The sequence below is a fragment of the Myxine glutinosa genome, chromosome 3 (assembly GCF_964187855.1).
Source record: "Myxine glutinosa chromosome 3, kmMyxGlut1.1, whole genome shotgun sequence".
Taxonomy (NCBI): domain Eukaryota; kingdom Metazoa; phylum Chordata; class Myxini; order Myxiniformes; family Myxinidae; genus Myxine; species Myxine glutinosa.
In genome coordinates, this window is record NC_136263.1 from 179,780,543 (window position 1) to 179,798,997 (window position 18,455).

The window sequence follows — 18,455 nt, forward strand, 5'->3', positions numbered from 1 at the left end:
TGTCATTGTCTTTCTATGATAACTAGGCCGGCTTGATAGCCGAGAGGTTTGCATCCTCACCCTTAAGCTGTCATACCTGGGTTCATTCCACCTAAAAACTGTCATTCTGGTGTTTCGCTTGTAGGCCGAGGCATCAATGTGTATGCCGTCACTCAGAAGGACGCTAAGCCGGAAGATCTGTCCACCAACACTGGGCATTGGTAGACATTAAAGATGCCATGTTCCGTCTTTTCCTGAAAAGTAGGCGAGTTATTGCCATCCACCCTGGCTAAATTCCAAAATTCCTCACTGCTGGGCAGGCAATGGGAAACCTCCCAGCTTAACCCTGGTCAAGTTACTGCTTTGGCATTACCTGTCAAGAGTATGGTAAAACTTCCGTTCTTCATGAAAAAGGAACAGGTGCAACCATAAGTGCATATCTTCATCATATCCATCAACTCTTCAACCATGAATACACTGGTGAAAGGGACATCGTAAGTCTCAGATGGGATGAAATCCAACACGTGCCTAGCATCAGCTGTCTTGCCATTTATGCAGGCAGTTTCATCACCAATAAAGGTGTCCTGAATGTGTTCATATCCTGTTATGCACCTTTTAAGCAATGACATTGAACTAATGTTGTGTTAAATCTGACTGCAAATATTTTGTAAGTGGGCAAGATGAACCTTTAGTTTTATTGTGTCCTCGTTTTATTGTCCTGATACATCGATCACCCCCATCAAGACTCGTGCCGCCTAGTGAGAGGATGTTGGACTTTTCATTAGAGATCTTTTTTGTTTGTTTCTATTGCTTTCACCCAATTCTCAGGTTGGTTCAAATAACTTACTTTTTGCACCTTTTTCTCAGTTTTTGGCTAAATAATGATCATTGGGCATCATGGAATGGCCTGGGATATTCTCATTTTTGTTGTTGTAATTTATGAAGGGGCTGGCAGGATACCTGAGAGGTATGTGCACTTGCATCTGAGCTCTCTAGCCTGGGTTTGAATGTCGATGCAGCTATAAACTGTCATCCTGGTGTTTCACAGGTAGGTCAAGGCATCTAATGTGTGTGCCGTCCCTCTGATGGACGTTAAACTGGGCGTCACGTTTGTCTGCATTAGTTTGTGGATGTTGAAGATCCTAAGTTGGCCTTCGCACAGAGCAGGCAACCTATCGCCAGCATCCTGAGCAACTTACAAATTCCTGATCTAACCTAGTGGGGCACTGCATCAGCAGCACAGCTGCCCCTCCAGTAAATGATGCGAATAGCAGCCATATGCTGCATATGAAAGGAATAGCTGGGATGTTTTTGGGTGTGGATGTAATTATCTCAGTCGGTAGTTGCTCAGCCTCATCACGAGAGATTCCAGTGATCGAGATAACTTTGGTTTTCACGGCGTCAAGCTGATCAAGGTGTGAGGCAGGGGGGCCAGCACTGAGTAGTGAGCAGTACTCCATCAAGTTACCAATGAAAGCCTCATCGGTGGATAGGAGTTCAGGTGTGCCAAGGAATGACTTTTCATGATGGATGATGCCCAGTCAAGGGAATCTGGCTGTGGAGGCCAACTTTGAAATCTGAGTTGCCTGAAGAGATGCTGGCTGAGAGTGATGCCCCGAGAGTTTGAGTGACTGGAATTCTTTGTCGAAAAAGAAAAGAAAAAAAAAAAGTCGATGAAAAAAAAAAAAGAAGAAGAAAAGAAACAAAGTCGATCGGAAGGTTTGAGGTACGGTCCTTTCGGGGAGAGAGGGAGTGATTGTGTGGGATTTCTCAGTGTTGGTTAAAATACATATTCCAAATGATTGATCAGTTTGGGATTGTGTGATTTCATTGAATATGATATAGTTTTATTATTAACAAGAATGATTGATAGATAAAGCAGTCACACCAGCACTTAAATCGTCAAGATATTGCATTTTGAAATTACATGTATAATGTAGTGGATTTCAATCTTGTATTTTAGCTCAGAGAATTGTGATAATAAGCTCGATATTCCAACCACACATGCCCAAAAGCAAAATGAATCCATGATAGATGTCCCATGATGTTTATTACCCCCACTAGCAGAAGCCTGTGGTTAAAAATACCACAAGGATGGAAAAAAGGAAGCCTTTTCATTTATTCTTGTGCTGGTTGAGAGAGCTCAAAAATGGGAGGTTATACAATTCTTAAAGGAAAAAAAAAAGAAGAATTTCAGTAGTCTGTTGTCTATAAATTTAAAATTTGCCTATAAATCGCATGGGAACAATTTTTTGGCTGATTGAATTTTTAAAATAATTTTCTCGTAGGTTTGTATTAATTAGAAGCAACTTTTACTTATCCTGTCTCACCCCCTCCCCTCTCTCTTCCCTCCCTGCCCCTCTCCACTTCTCTCACTGTCAGCCCGCGACGGGCCTTATGTTCTCGTCTTTCAGAATATTTTTTTTCTCTCTAAGGAGCGTTTCCTTCTTTCATTGTGGGACAGACAGCATTTGCATATATACAGTCACGTGAAAAAGTAAGTACACCCCATGTAAAGTTTTGACTTTTTCAACATCTATCTATAATTCCAGTAATCTCTGTCTGTACGTTTGTACGTTTGTACGTTTGTCTGTCTGTGACCGCTGTTTCTCGACAACCACGGGTCCGATATACTTTTCACTTGCCAGGTATATTGCTGGGGACCCGAGGATGTGCCTTTTCAAGGTTTCATATTAATCGGACAATTACTTACCGAGCTATGTCCAAAAAACGATTCAACCAATCAGAGAGCAGCGAACGATCGCGTGTGCCGAACGTGGCGGGCACACTCTGCCTCGGATGGCACATTTGAGAGCGTATTCATTTATTTCACGTTTGCAAACTATGTTGGCGTTAAACTATGTTTTACAACTAATAAAAACGAATTTGCGATTCATTCGCTTTCCTGCGCGTTTGTGTACGCGATGGCGATTTCTTTACCAAACTCCGGAAGCCGTTCGCTTTGGACCGAACCATTGCATGTAAATAGAGGGGGGGGATTGTCACCACTCGCAAGCCGTTCGCTTTGGACCAAACCATTTCATGTAAATAGAGGGGGGGGATATAATTTTAGATATATATATATAGTACGGGCATGCCCTAGTATTTCAAAATACAGCTATTTGATCCTCATTTTTTTTTTTTTTTTTTTTTTTTTTTTTTGTATACAAGATCGAGGCTCGTGAAAGAGCGAACATTAATCACACAGAAAGACAAACAGACACACAAAACAAATAACATCGGGAGCGGTAGACAAGATGGGGAGAGAGGGGGAAGGACACAAACACAACATTTGAGAGCAGGGACCGAGAGACATGGAGACATCGAGAGAACTGTGGGAGGGAGAGGGCTTTGGGGGGGAGGCATGGGAAGGGGTGGGGGGGGTGGGAGAGGTATAAAACATATGGACACTGCCAAGACTTCCAGGAAAGAAGTTGGAATTTCAAACAAGGTGGATCTGGGGTGAATTAGTGGGGGTAGAAAAGATCAAGGTTTTGGATGGGGGAAGATAAGAGATGGTGGTGAACAGCTGTTTTGAAGACCTGGAGGGAGGAGTGTGATTGAAGTGAGTGTGGGAGTTTGTTCCAGAGGCGGGAGAAAAGAGGAATGAAAGAGTGAAGGTGAGCAGAGAGCCGAGATTTCGGCAGTTTAACCATCAGAGGGTGGCTGGCAGATCTTGTGCGACCTGTAGGAATATTTGGGAGACAGAGCACAGAGAGAGCTGGGGGAGCAAGGCCGGAGAGGAGTCGGTAGAAGACAGAAAGACCACCTACCTGCCTGCGGTGAGTGAGTGAAAGGCCCTCAGAGATAGCTTCATCGCGGGAGATAGCTTTTTCATCGCGGGAGATAGCTTTTTCATCGCGGGAGATAGATAGGAGATAGCCTCAGAGATAGCTTTTTCCACATGTAAATATTTCAACAATATTGACAGATAAAGGTGATATAATATAACAAATATCATGAAACATATACATTTTGTCGTCCATTGTATAATTTAAATAAACATCAATGCAAATTTCGCATGTGGAAAAAGTAAGTACACCCTTGGTTCTAATAGGTGGTATTGCCCCCTTTGGCAGAAACAACCTCAAGTAGGCGTTTCTTATAACTGTCTACCAGTCTCTGACATCGACTGGGAGAATTTTTTGCCCACTCCTCCATGCAGAATTCTTTCAGCTGTGCGATGTTTGAGGGGTTTCTTGCATGCACAGCTCGTTTCAAATCCCCTCACAACATCTCGATGGGATTTAGATCCGGCCGTTGACTTGGCCATTCGAGAACCCTCCATTTCTTTGTTTTCAGCCATTCCTTGGTGGATTTACTGGTATGTTTAGGGTCATTGTCATGTTGCAAGGTCCACCTTCGGTTGAGCTTCAACTCTCCGACAGATGGCCTTACATTATCCTCAAGCACCCTCTGGTACAATGAAGAATTCATAGTGGATTCGATGATGGTGAGCTGCCCAGGCCCTGATGCAGCAAAGCTGCCCCAAACCATAATATTTCCACCACCATACTTTACAGTTGGTATCAGGTTCTTGTGGTCAAATGCTGTCTTTGGTTTTCGCCAAACATGTCTTCTGGTACTGTGGCCAAATAGCTCTACCTTTGACTCATCTGTCCAGAGCACATTGTTCCAGAAGTGCTGGTCTTTGCCTCGGTGTTTATTGGCAAACTTTAGTCTTGCCCTGATGTTCTTTCTGGACAGCAAGGGTTTCCTCCTGGCACACCTCCAATGTAGATCAAATTTGTGCAGCCTCTTTCTAATGTTAGACTCGTGCACTTTGACATCAACAGTGGCAAGAGCTACCTGTAGGTCCCGTGATGACATTCTGGGGTTCTTAGAGACGTCTTTCAGCATCTTGCGGTCTGCTCTTTGGCTGAACTTGCTGGGGCGGCCTGGCCTGTACAAGTTGGCAGTTGTTTGGAATCTTCTCTACTTGTAGATGATCTTCAGGACAGTCGAATGATTGATTTCAAATTGTTTGGAGATCTTTTTAAATCCCTTCCCAGACTCGTAGGCATCTATAACCTTCTTTCTGAAGGCCTCAGAGAGCTCTTTTGATCTAGGCATGGTGATGCCGCACACTTCAACAACAAAGAGCAAACCAAACTAAATGTCTGAGGTTTAAATAAGACAGGTTCCTCCAAGATCCTCTCTAACGATGTTCTCATCATTTGCACCTGAGCTGGTGCACCTGATTCTAATTTTAGGTATTTGAAGTAGTGATAAATGTAGGGGTGTACTTACTTTTTCCACATGCTAAATTTGCATTTATGTTTATTTAAATTATACAATAGACTACAAAATGTAAATGTTTCATGATATTTGTTATATTATATCACCTTTATCTCTCAATATCGTTGAAATGAAGATCAAATAGCTGTATGTTGAAATATGTTGAAAAAGTCAAAACTTTACATGGGGTGTAATTACTTTTTCACGTGACTGTATATACAGTATATATATATATATATATATATATATATATATATATATATATATATATATATATATGTATATGTAGATATATACACACACACACATATATGTATGTATATGGATATGTATATTAACCTTTCCTAACCCAACCACCTTGCTAGTTTGTGTTTCCTTCCCTCCTCCTTTTCCTCTTATCCTGTTCCTTCATATCCTCGATGTTTGTCCCACTGAGTTCTACCTTGTTCTTCCATGAGCCTCACTCCTGCAAAAAAAGAAAAAGAAGGGTTTCTGTGTGATTGAAAAGACATCATATTTAGTAGTATTATTATTATTATTATTATTATTATTATTATTATTATTATTATTATTGTTATTATTATTATTATTATTTACAGAAAAAGATTAATTTGGATCTTGTACACTTATTTCATTATTTAGCCTTGAGCATTAGTAGAGGCCACAAAGTGAATCTTTGTCATTGCCGTAGCTCAATACAACACGAATCCCTGATAACGGCAACTGCATGAAACTTCCCACTAAGCCTTGATTTTTTTAACCTATCACCTTGCACCAAGTCTTTCTCCTTTAAAGGTAACTGAAGATCTCATGGTTTTTCCTTGTAAAATTTGATTGATTTGATTCCCTATTAATGTGCTCACCACTGGAAAAAAGAAATGTCTGCCATATTGTGCAAGATGTTGATTGGCTGATGCATTTTGAAAGCTTTGAACCATATTGAACGATTGCATTTTTTGGACATTTAGACTTCTTGCAAGAGAAAATGGTAAAACACACAAACCATTGCTGTTAGTTCTTGGACTTAACAGCACATTTTGTTGACTAAACATATCTAGTATTTGGAAACTCTTCAAGAGATCTTTATACTGGTACTATTTCACTTTTGATAAAATTTTGACCTTTTCCCTTTTTGCACTGGGGTCTCTCGTCATTTTTTTTTTTTTCAAAGTGTTGTCCAGGTTTTGTTAGACCTAGCAAAGGTTTTTTAAATTAGTGTTTAGAGTTTGAAATTGTAAAAATAATTTATATTTTGCAAGCTAAAGTACTTGATTCGAAATGTTTCATTTGTATTGGTGAAATCTTGATAACATTTACAGCAATTATTTATTTTTACTGATCCATTTGATATGGTGTGCCGCATTCTTGAGCAGGCGTCGGCACGATCCTCTCCTTGTGTTTAGCCTTCTTGCGTGTAATACACAAAGATCGTCGTCCATATTCTCTTAACAAATGGGGAAAAACAATCTGAACAGACATGCCAGGTGTTTTGCTTTAACATTGGTTAATGCAAAGTTAAGTAGTCGAGCTGCAATTTTTATTTTTGTATTTACTGACACTATGATTCGAAGGACTGGAGTTAAAGTGGTTGTTTTGTCAGAAATTGTTACGATAAAACTTTCTTCAGTGGGATAGCATGAAATGGTGCTTTTAATGTACAGGGTAGTCGATATGTCTTGTCACAGCCTGTGAGCAAATACCATTCTCTTGTCAACATTTGTATGATCATGAAATTTGGTTTGTGGTGTGAATAAGAACACAGACACACACACATACACACCAGGGTGCAGAAGTACGTGTCAAGTAGGAAATGTATTCATTGAGACATGATAACAAAATAAATTATTATATGAAGAAACCAAAAGCACTTTAAAGGGATTTCCATGAAGTCTTATTATAATCAGAAAAATTAAAATCCATCTTTATGCACAAGCAATAATTAATCATTGTGACCCCCTTTTGCCTTGAGCGCTGCCTAAACTCCATTTGGGATTTATTTCATTGGTTTATGGATAATTTTTGAGTCCATATTTTCCCAACGGTGTTGTAATGAACTCCAGAGCATTGTCAGACTGCTCACATAAATTTTTATGTTTCTCTCAAATGTATTCACCTTTCATTTATTCTGTTACGACAAAGTGTCATTCAATAATAACTATAATGAGTTAAAGAACATGGATACAATCCTCAATATTATGACAAATTTATTATATTATTCTATATTATGGCATTTTCCCTGTTTCCTGCTGTTCCCTTTGCTATGTTGTATCTTGATCTGTTCTGTGTCTTCGCTCACCCACGAGCGTAGACCATGTAAAAAAAATTGTTTGAAAAAATTGTTTATTTAAATTTTTGGTTTGAAATCATGATTTCGATAGGCTTTCGAAATAGCTTTCGAAAGCTTAGCATTGATTTAAGTGGACTTATACTTTTGCACCCCAACAGTCATTATACAGTATATATATATATATATATATATATATATATATATACACACACACATACACACACACACACACACACACACACACACACACACACACACACACACACACACACACACACACACACACACACACACACATTGATGTTCAATGCAATATATTGTATTAGAATAAAAAATATGGATGTAACAAGACATATAGACCACCTTGTAGACTATCAACATGTGCCTTTTCACCACACCGGTTACCTTTAAGCAACCCTTCAATTTTTTTGCATTGTAGGAGTTAAATCCTTAACGGACTTGTTTTGAAGGTGATGTTTAAACTTTTCGGTTGCTCCTATTTTATACGCCAAAAACATTGTACAGAAAATATTTATTTCTTTTTAAATGACCATTTAGTTTGCAAAACCTATTCTAGAAATGGTCATCTGTTTATTGCCATCACATGTATTCAATGTTGTAGATTGTCACATGTTGTAGACAAAGTTCATTCGGCTTTGAGTTCTGAATGGTGATATTGTAAACCTGTGCCTTTGTATCATTACGAATAATTTACTGTGTAGAAAATATATGTAGTTATCTAAATATTTTGTTAATGCTTTATGAAGCAACTTTCTGGGAGCAGAACATAAATTATTGGCAGCTGTTTGTTTTGTTTTGTCATTCATTCGGTTTTCCAGGTCTGTGCATGCTTCCTGTTCTGAAAATAATGAAGCAAGTCTTGATTTGATAGATTTTTCTTTAAAAGAAGTAGAAAATTCTCATTGCAGTCGTATATTTCTGTAAATTGTAAAGAATGAAAGATTTATATAAGGAGACTATGTTCTGTGCTGTTAGTGATAGCAAGAAGATAATACATTGTATATATTATTGCACACAAATTGGGTTGGTTGTTTTAGATTATGACCATTTTCAGCAACTGAAATATTGCGCCGAAAGAATAAAACATTTATATTTTATTCATGAGTAGAGTACTTCTTGATGCGACCACCACATTAAAATTGAGGGTGGTTAATGTGCTGGCGCTTGTGGTTGTTTTGATGGTAATATTTATATGAATAGTAATGCCCCTAAGCTGTGTGTGCAGAGTGAATTTGTAATCTTCATATTTATTATTATTATTACTGTTATGATTAAACAGGGTTCAAGGAATTTTCAAATATATATAAACTTATGTTATTTGTGTCAGAACAAAAGTGTGCAACAAAATTACTTGTCTGAATATTTTGTACATGTCGAAATAAACGATGATTTTGTGTTTATTTATCCTGGCAATTTAGAATCCCAAATTTTATTGTGCATTTATTGAAGGGAAGAGAGAGGTTTAGGTAAATAAGGACAAGAAAATCGTTTGCAGGTCGGATGATGCAACACGCTTAAATATATAATTAGTAATCACGATGAAGCACGACCTTGAGAAGTGACGTGGCAGTGACTGAAGGCACTGTGCAATGCTGTACCAGGTATCTGCATACCGAAACCTCTAATAAAGTTAACAAGACATTGTCCAAGGTGAGGGTAAATCTTGTTTTAGTTAAGGAGGAATTAAAACGGGTCTATGGACTTAGTCGGTTTTTAAATTATCATCTCGTTTTGGTGTAAAATCAAATTTATCATTTTTCTTTATCTTTCAACAAAAACAGGAAATATGGTATGAGATACCTTTAAAATAGCACAAATATTGTAGATATACAGGGTGTCCCAGGTAGGACTGAATTAATTTTAAAATTACTTTTGGCACAATTGATAACAGGTTAATGATTATGGTTTCAATATTTTTTTTTAGCTTTAACCTAAACACCTTGCCATTTGATTCTCCTTCCTCTTTCTCTCTTTCTCTCTTTCTCTCTCTCTCTCTCTCCACAGGTAGAACATGTTAATCATGACCACTTGCAATCCAAAGGAGCATTTTATAGTTGCAACATGGTTGTTACGTAGTACTTATTAAGCGAGTTGGAGAAGCCTGGAAAAACATAAATCATTGCATCCTACTGAATACTGATGTTGATGGTTCGAATATAACTATGTTGTAATTATAAAAGGGGGAACCAGATTTGGTGGTGTAGTGGGTAGATTGTCCACTTATGAATCTGGGATGTCCAATTAGGAGCATGAGTTTACAGGAGATACCTTTAACAGGAGATCAATTAGTATGAGTTGGAAAAAAAAAGAAAAAAAAAAGGTTGATTGAAATGTATAAACCAGAAAGTATCTGAAAATGCAAAGCTCGTCCGTGTCGGTTTGTTGTCAGACATCTGCTTCTTCCGTATGCTCAAAATAACAAACACAGTTTCCAAAAAATACAAAATTAAAATTGATGGTTTGATGCAGCCTTGACCCTTGACCTATTGATCTAAAAAAAAAAAGCAATCGATGCCTACCTTTTGGTAAGTGAACCAATTCAGTAACCCGATATGCAAATTCTTTAAAGTTAAGGTCAATCTGGTGAAAATTGGTGATTTTATGCAACCTTGACCTTTGACCTTTCGATCTAAAAAAACAATTGGCTTGTAGCTTTTGGTTGGTGAGCCATTTCAGTGACCCAACTTGCAAATTCTTAAAAAATCAGGATCAAAATTGACTTTTATGTGATGCTGACCTTTGACCTTTTGATTGTCCCACAACGGGTAGATGCCCTCGTTCGCTATCCTAAAAATAAACAAGTTTGATTTAAATCCCTTCAGCTGTTTTCAAGTATCACATTTTCACCAGCCATGACAGGTTTCACATCGATCGGTGAAGCGGTTTCAAAGAAGGGATTTTTAAAAATTATCGGCTTTCAAGCTAATTTGGCTGCTAAACCACTTGACATATGACCTTAAAAAATGTACACTCTGCATATGTATGGGTAGGGGATCATGTTTGTGAAGTTTCCTGTTCGGATAAGGTTCATTTTTCTATCCAAGATGGCTGCCAAACCACATGACCTACAACATCATCATTTTCAAACTATATGCAACAATGGTGCTGGATGATATCTGTAAAATTTTGCATCAATAGGTTAAGTGATTTCAGATATACACTGCATCACCAAAAGTATGTGGACAACCATTCTAATAAATGGATTCAGCTGTTTCAGCCACACCCATTGCTGGCAGGTATATATAATCAAACATTGGCAGTAGAATGGGCCATACCGAAGAGCTCAGTGACTTTCAATGTGGTACCGTCGTAGGATGCCATTTTTCCAACAAGTCAGTTCGTCAAATTTATATCCTGCTCGAGCTGCCCCGGTCAACTGTAAGTGCTGTTTTTGTGAAGTGGAAACGTCTAGGAGCAACAACAGCTCAGTCGTGAAGTGGTAGGCCACACAAGCTCACAGAACGGGACTGCCGAGTGCTGAAGCACGTCGTGCGTAAAAATCATCTGTCCTTGGTTGCAACACTCACTACCGAGTTCCAAACTGCCTCTGGAAGCAACGTCAGCACAACAACTGTTCGTCCGAAGCTTCATAAAATGGGTTTCCATGGCCGAGCAGCCGCACACAAGCCTAAGATCGCCATGCGCAATGCCAGGCGTTGGCTGGAGTGGTGTAAAGCTCGTCACCATTGGACTCTGGTGCAGTGGAAACGCGTTCTCTGGAGTGATGAATCACACTTCACCATCTGGGTGTCCGGCGGACTAATCTGGGTTTGGCGGATGCCAGGGGAACGCTACCTACCTTAATGCATAGTGCCAACTGTAAAGTTTGGTGGAAGAAGAATAATTATCTGGGGCTGTTCTTCATGGTTTGCGTGAGGCCCCTTAGTTCCAGTGAAGGGAAATCTTAACGCAACAGCATACAATGACATTCGAGACGATTGTGTGCTTCCAACTTTGTGGCAACAGTTTGGGGAAGGCCCTTTCCTGTTTCAGCATAACAATGCCCGTGTGCACAAAGCGAGGTCCATACAGAAATGGTTTGTCGAGATCAGTGTGGAAGAACTTGACTGGCCTGCACAGAGCCGTGACCTTCAACCCCATCGAACACCTTTGGGATGAATTGGTACGCTGACTGCGAGCCAGGCCTAATCGCCCAACATCAGTGCCCGACCTCACTAATGCTCTTGTGGCTGAATGAAAGCAAATTCCCACAGCAATGTTCCAACATCTAGTGGAAAGCCTTCCCAGAAGAGTGGAGGCTGTTATACTAGCAAAGGGGGGGACCAACTCCATATTGATGCCCATGGTTTTGGAATGAAATGTTCGATGTTCGGGTTGTCCACATAGCTTTGGTCATGTGTATAATTACCTCCAACACCAGGAGGTTAGTTTTTCACCCTTGTCTGTCCGTTTGTGAACAAGATATCTCAAAAAGTTGTGGACGGATTTCGAAGAAATTTGGCAGAGATGTAGCGTATGTGACGAGGACGAAATTATTAGATTTTGGTGATGATCCGGATTCGGATCCGGCTACTATAAGTTTTTAAGTGATTCTTCACCATTGGGAGATAGGGCCAAAACGATACATAGCAGTATATCTCAAAGTTGTTTGCGGATTTGGCCAAAACTTGGTGGACCGGTTGGGTGTCTGACAACGACGATTCGATTCGATTTCTTTGAAGATCTGAATATGGATTCGGATATGAGAATGATTAAATTTTGTAAGTGAGTCTTCACCATTGGGAGATATCGCCAAAAACGATACATGGCAGGATATCTCAAGTTATGGATGGATTTGGACGAAACCTGTTGGACAAGTTGTGTGTGTGACAAAGAAGAATCGATTCAATTTTGGTGACGTTCCGGATCCGGATCCAGCTAGTAGAATTGTTTAAGTGATTCTTCACCATTTGGAGATAGGACCAAGAACGATACATAGCAGGGTATCTCAAAAAGTTGTGGACGGATGATTTTGATTAAATGTGATTTTATATTATGATTTTCTGGTCTACTCAGGTATCCAAAACGTAAACTGTTCACCTGGCGGAGTTATGCTATCTACTGAGTGCCGTTGTAGTTATTTAATATTTTCCTTCAATCTTATATGGCTGCCACACCATGTGACCAATGACGCTTTCGTGGTCATCTTTTAATCGCCATGCCTAGTCAATGACGCGTCAAGTTTCGAGCCAATCAATTTGGTGGTTTGGGAGATGCTTTTGTCGGGTTTTAGGTTATATCCAATATGGCTGCCAAACCATGTGACCTATGATGTCATAAATGTAATATTTCAATGCAAATGTGTCACAGATCATGTGCATGCAATTTCAGATTTTTATGATAAGGTATTCAATTGAAACATTTTTGACTGGTATAACACTTCACCCATGATATCATCATTATCATGCTTTTGCTCCCCATTGGGAGTCCTTGACAATGTGCCAGGCTTCAAATTTTTCCATTCAGCGGTTTTTGAGAAATAATTTTTTTATTATTTGCATTTAATCCAAGATGGCTGCCATACCACGTGACATATGACGTCACAATTATCATATAAACATTCTGCTACCCTGAAAGTTTAGTCTCAATTGGACATGTGGTTGCTGAGAAAAACGAGGTTTAGCCCATACGGACAGATGGATGGATGGACAGACGGACAACCAAAAAGCATAATTCCTCCGGCCATCTTTGTGGGCGGAGGCATAAAAATCGGGGTCTAAGGTGTTCTATGAGGGGGGTGAACCCCAAAATAGGTATTTGTTTTTTTTGCAGAAACTACACACACAATTTCGAGGAAACTTGGCCACAAACTTCAACACCCATGATGTTCCAAAGGGGGGGATCCCTAAAGGGGAGTATTTTTTATTTGCTTGTTTAAAGTCTTATGATTATGTTGGTGTGGTTCTACATGCTGTCCTGTCTTCTAGCAACCATTGAAACTAGCCGAAACCCGTGGAACATCCACGGAAGGGAGGATGTGGTGTATGGATAGAGTGTACCATTATGGATGGCATAGGGGATTTGCTTGTCCGAGTAAGAGTTAGGAAGAAAGATGAGAATGAAGAGTGCGTATATGAACAACGATCGCCGACACCGGCACAAATGCATGCTCTGGATTGTCCACTCAGTGGACGGCTTGCTTTCGCCTTCGCCTGTCCAATCAGCGGACGGCTTGCTTCGCCTTTGCCCAGCAGACGCCAATACGATGGCGTCGTAAGATGGCGTCGTATCGGCAGTTAATCGGATGCTTTTGGGCCCCAACGTCGGCTAATTCAGATTTTTCGAGTATGGCTGTACGTGATAAACAAAGAGTGCGGTTCGTAGATCGTAAATCCATTAGTGCCGTGGGTATCGGGTCACTGGGTGCGGCGTAAAAGGGATAACAAAGTTGAGTCCTTACGCTATTATTATATAGATTCTTTAGTTAGTGTAGTATACTGTTTATTCTACCAAATGAGCGCCAGGGGTATGCCCCTATGTTATTATAGTTTATAGGGATAACAAATGAGAATTGTATCAGTTTTATCTTTGTTCTGCTTTGAAATAGGAAATGCTACATGAATGGCCTGGATTATGGCACATCATTTGCCTGGATCAAAAGAGGAGTGTATTTGCATCATCTGCAAGAAACATATACCTGTGGGACTAACGATAAATGGAAACAAGAAGTGATCCAACGATGGAGCCCTGGATGCGAGCCAGGTGACAGATAATATTGGGAATAATAGTAGCTGCCAATCTTGAGACAATATGTTTCGATTGAAACGCAGGATTTAAAGCAGTCATTGAAGAGTCAGTAATACCAAATCCACATGATGTATGATGGAAGATAATCTTGTGTCGAAAGTGGCTCAAGCAATTTTACGATTATGTTGTCAGCAATTGGTGTTTCGAAGGCGAATAACGTTTGTGATATTTATCAAAGCCGCTTGGTGGTACGCATCCTCTTGGAACTATGGAAAGATTATACCGCCTCTCCCCCCCCCACCCCCGCTCCCTCTCCTCTTTCACCTCCTTCACCCTCATACCCGACCTTCCACCCCAAAGGAATTTGACATGCCTGCATTTGATTACCTAAAACTAAAACATGCTCCGGGAATATATAAACGAAAGAGTGGGTCGATAACAATGATAATATCAGTTATGTCCAGTGATTGCTTTCTTAAGACAGGAATGGTCATGGTTGTCTTCAAGGATGATGGGAGAATGGGGTCGGTGATGGAGAGGTTTGGAATTTTTAAGCGATCGGGGAAGAATGGGAAGCAGTTGCTGTAAAGTGTGTGAAGGAATCTAAAGCAGACACGTTTTTGGAAACCATAATGATTGTATTTCTTTCAACATTAAAGAGTGCAAATGCTGAAAAGGGCAGTTAGGAAGTGAAGAGCATGTGTCATGACTTGAATTGGGAAGATTTCCTAAGGAATTGCAGATGGTAATAAATGTATTGTGGAATGGTTTTTCAACCATTGAGAAAGGGAACGATGGACTGAAACTGCTTTAGAGATTCATTTCAAGTAGGAATCTTTACATTTGGGATTTGAGAGGTGGTCGTCAATAAGTTGTGAATTTTTTTTTCAATCTGCCATTCATCCAGCATCTGATGTATTGTTGAAAATGAGTTTTTTTAAATCTATCTTGCTCATGAGATTTGTTGTGGATCCAGAGGGTCATACAGAACACGAATGACTTGCAAAGTGCAGTTGACCTTCTCTGTGATCATGCGTGCAAATTATTGGGAGCAGAAACTGAAGTAATCTAAATATCTATAAAGCTCGGTTGACTTTTTGCTCCACCAAATAACAGCGAAACGGAGTTGAGTAAAAGGGAGACAATTCTACAGATGCTGTGATAAATAACTACCTCTGTCGGTTTGAATGTTTGAAAGAGAATAGACGTCTGGATCAATTTTTTAATTAAATTTACATCCCGATTTATATATATATATATATATGGAGATATATATATATATAAACGCGCGTTGTCTGTGTGTGTGTGTCCGGGTTTTATTCAGAGATGGCTGAACGGATCTTCATCAAACTTTTGGAGGTTCATCAGTGAGTGACTGGGAGTATTTTAGGCAGAAGAAAAAAAAATTGAAAAAAAAAGTTCGTTTTTATGGAGTTAAAAAAAAAAAATCGCTCTATAGTGCCAAAGCCGTTTTAAATTAATAACAGTTATACACAAGTACACATTCGCATGAATAAATACAAAACAATTACCAGACATTTGAATACAAATAAATCAAACAATTCCGGAAGTGTACGAATTTGGTAGTACGGCTTCTTCTTCCTGATTGGCATCACACTTAACTCAGAAACGTGAGCCACTCCCCTTCCTCTCCTGCCTTCCCCTCCCCTCCCCTTCCCCCTCCTTCCCTCCTCCCCTTACCCCCTTCCCCTGCTCCCCCCATTCCCCCTCCCCTTCCACCCTTCCCCCCTCCCCTTCCCCTCCCCTTCCCCCTCCCTTCCCCTTCTCTTCCCCCCCTCCCCTCCCCTCCCCTTCCTCCCCCTCCTCTCCCCTCATCTCCCCCCTCCCCTCCCCTTCCCCTCCTCCCCTCCCCTCCCCTTCCCCCCCTCCTCCACATCCTCCCCTCCCGCTCCACTCCTCCCCTCCTCCACCCCCTCCCCTCAACCTCCCCACCCCCTCCTCCTCCCCTCCTCCCCTTCCCTCCCTCCTCCTCCCCTCCTCCCCTTCCCTCCCTTCTCCTCCCCTCCTCCCCTTCCCTCCCTCCTCCTCCCCTCCTTCCCTCCCTCCCCTCCCCTCCCGTGCCCTCCCTGCTCTCCCCGCCCAGCAACGCCAGGTACTTCTGCTAATATCTGTATAAAAGAGAAAGAGAGCCAACTTTGCGATGTAATTCGAGTGGGTCGAGTTTTGAGGTCAGATTGGGAGAGTTCATAAGTCGGATTACTTTGGTTTAAATTCTGTCCAGTAAATATGTGAAGCTAGAATCTCCCAGATGTGAGAGCAGTACTCTGTACAAGGACGAATCAATCCTTTATATAGGAGAAGCAACTCGGTCTTCAAGAAAAATCTTCGACATCTGAACAGGACCCATAGTTTCTTCGAGGCCAGACTTAGCTATTTGTGTAATGTGTGGATTCCACGATAAATTTGATGTTAGGGTAATACCTAGTGGGTTTATTGTATCACATGGTGTAATTGTGGAGTGTTTGAAGGAGATTGGAGAGTTGAGAGGAGTTTTAGAGAGATGGGAAGAAATTGAGTTTCAGCATCATTTAATTTAACCTGATTACATTTTGCCCCACTGGGAAACCTTGTCCAAATCCTAAATTAAAGAGGTGGCTGTGATCAAACGAGATGTAGATAGAGTGAGGGAAGATGGGGCAGATGGGAAAGAAAATGAAAGAAGATTTTGTCTCTGCGGTTGGTTAGTTCCAATTTTATTCCATACCAATCAACATCTCAAACTTTTGACACATACAATTCACCAGTTAGAGGAAGTTCAGGATGGCAAAAATAAACATTTATTATACACTACATGGAAATTTACAAACATTCACGACCTCACTATTTCGCTGACACATCACATATTATGTATGCAATCAGCCATTGCCCACATACCCTGCGTTTGCACGGTGTTTTAGTATGGCATCTAAATTGAGCATTCATGCATACAGTTTCTGTCCAGAGTGAAATGCTGAAATGCGTTAAACATTCAACACACAGACAATATTTGGAACAAAGCAAGCTGCTCTGCAAGTCACATAATCCCCTCTCTCCCCCAAATCCCCCCATCCCAAGCAGGATAATCAACACCTGGCACATAATGCCTGCAAAGAGATGAAGACCACTTGATGATCGAAACATCAGACTTCCCTACTAGGCAGCTGTTTACTCGTTGGTGATTTTGATTAGGGATACAATCTGAACATCTTGTAATACCTGAGAAATGCTAAACAGATACTGATTTAATACACTTTTGTATAGAGTCAAGACTCGTGGAAGAGCGAGAACACTTGTTACGGATTCGTCACTTCCGTTGTGGTGGTTTTCATCCACTGTAAACATTTTTGATTCCATGTACGATTATTGTTTTCAAAAGGTTTATTGTTTATGAACTATTTTCAAAAGGTGAAAAAGTTAGAGTTGAAAGAAACCGGAAACCAGATCGGGAACCAGACAACGAAGAGGAAGAAGAGAAAAAGAAGGCGGAGCGAGTGGAGTCGGACAAGAAGCATAGTTGCTTTGCGGTCTGGAGCGAACGTTGGTGAGCAAGTCACGAGTGAACTTTGGGTTTCCCAGGAAAGGGATTCCTGCGACAGAGTTGTTATCGCTGTGACAGATCAACCTGCGTGTCAGGTTTTGCGGTCGATTCCGAAGAGAATCGTTGGACTGCCGTTACGTCTCGAGTACGGGCCGTCGGCCATTTTGACTCGTGCGCTTTACACGTCGAGCAAGGTTTCTTTGCTTCGCTTCAGCTTTTGCGCGTCGCGCAAGGTTTTTCTTTGCTTCACGTCAGCCGTTTTCACCGCATTCAGACGTATCTGGTGTGTGTGTGTGTGTGTGTGCAACGTGGATTTTGAAGGTAAATCTGAGGTTCGCTGACTGCGCCTTGGAACGTCCATACCCGAGGGTGTGACTTCCCAGTCGCCTGGAGGGTGCCCTTGGATTTCCCAGTCGCCTGGAGGGCGCCTTTGCACAGCTTTGGCAGCCGGACTGTAACTGCCAACCCAACGGGATTCTGGTCTCGATTGGACATTGATCTGTAAATCGCTGGAGCGGATCGACTTTGGCTTGAAGCCGAGGAATAGAGACATTGGGAATCTTCTTCTTTTCGCTCACTTGGAGCACAGTGAGTTATATTGTACGAACCTGATGGTACCATCATAGGAATGATATACTATTTGTTGTACAATTGATTACTATTGTTTTTGTATTGTTATTCTTGTGTGATCTTAATACAATACTT

General features: G+C 40.7%; 1 protein-coding gene across 1 annotated transcript in view; it reads left to right on the forward strand.

Moving 5' to 3' along the window:
• LOC137423012 (E3 ubiquitin-protein ligase Mdm2) overlaps positions 1-18,455 on the forward strand; it is a 102,660-nt gene that overhangs the window by 77,953 nt on the left and 6,252 nt on the right. The gene's annotated exons all lie outside the window — the stretch shown is intronic.